We start from the raw sequence: 1,538 nt of genomic DNA, 5'->3' as shown, positions 1-1,538 counted from the left end.
CTGAGCCGAAGGCAGCCACTTAACCGACTGAACCACCCAGGTGCCCCTGCTTTGCTTTTTCAAGATTGCTTTGGCTATTCAGGGTCTTTTATGGTTCCATTCATATTTTAGGATTGTTTACTCTAGCTCTGTGAAAAAATGCTGTTGGTATTTTGATAGAGATTGCTTTATTCTTTAAATTTTTATTGTTATGTTAATCACCATACATTACATCATTAGTTTTTGATGTAGTGTTCCATGATTCATTGTTTGTGCATAAAACCCAGTGCTCCACGCAGAACTTGCCCTCTTTAATACCCATCACCAGGCCAACCCATCCCCCCACCCCCCTCCCCTCTAGAACCCTGTTTGTTTTTCAGAGTCCATCGTCTCTCATGGTTCATCTCCCCCTCCGACTTACTCCCCTTCATTCTTCCCCTCCTGCTATCTTCTTCTTCTTTTTTTTTCTTAACATATATTGCATTATTTGTTTCAGAAGTACAAATCTGTGATTCAACAGCCTTGCACAATTCACAGCGCTCACCATAGCACATACCCTCCCCAATGTCTATCACCCAGCCAACCCTTCCCTCCCACCCCCCACCACTCCAGCAACCCTCAGTTTGTTTCCTGAGATTAAGAACTCCTCATATCAGTGAGATCATATGACACATGTCTTTCTGATTGACTTATTTCACTCAGCATAACACCCTCCAGTTCCATCCACGTTGTTGCAAATGGCAAGATCTCATTCCTTTTGATGGCTGCATAATATTCCATTGTGTGTATATATACCACATCTTCTTTATCCATTCATTAAGATTTATTTTTAAGTAATATCTACACCCAGTGTGGAGCTTGAACTTACAACCCCAAGATCAAGAGTTGCATGCTCTACCAACTGAACCAACCATTTGCCCCTTTTCTGTCTATTCTTATGCCAGCACTATAGCATTGTAGTTATTGTAGCTATGTAATATGCTTTGACATTTGGTGGGACAAATAAACGGCAGGTAGCTTAAATGAAAGGGGGATAGAAAGACCTGGAGTCACGAGTTTTACCTATTACAGTAGAGCCTGTTTTTACCCAGAAGAGGCTGCCTGTACAGTGGGCTCTCTTGGAGCTGAGGTTAAGGAGTAATTAAAAGGAAGAAGAGAATGAAAAGGTGGGGACATAGGGCCATGGAATCCAAAAATCACTACTGCTTTAAAATATGGCAGTGGCTGTGTATTACAAAAGATGTGGTCTTCTCTAATTGGAGCTCAAGGCAAATTATTATGTAGGCAGTTTCTTTTTAGCACTTTTTTTTTTTTTCATTTTTCGTTCTCACTTGCTTTTGGCATCTCCAGGTTAGGCTATTGATGCCACTCGTGCTTCAGAGAGTGAGTGACACCAGTTAGATGTTAGTGCTTTTTGAGCTTGCAGCTTCCAGGACTATGCCAGGGAGAGAGGTGGCACCTAACACTGAGAAATGACCTGTCACAGTCACGCTGAAGTCTGTCATGAGGGCTGCTGGAGACCCGCTGGAGACCCGCTGGAGACCCGCTGGAGACCCGCT

The sequence above is a fragment of the Callorhinus ursinus genome, unplaced genomic scaffold, assembly GCF_003265705.2.
Source record: "Callorhinus ursinus isolate GAN/ISIS: 27379988/994484 unplaced genomic scaffold, GSC_fseal_2.0 scaffold25, whole genome shotgun sequence".
Taxonomy (NCBI): Eukaryota; Metazoa; Chordata; class Mammalia; order Carnivora; family Otariidae; genus Callorhinus; species Callorhinus ursinus.
This window is presented reverse-complemented; position numbering follows the sequence as displayed.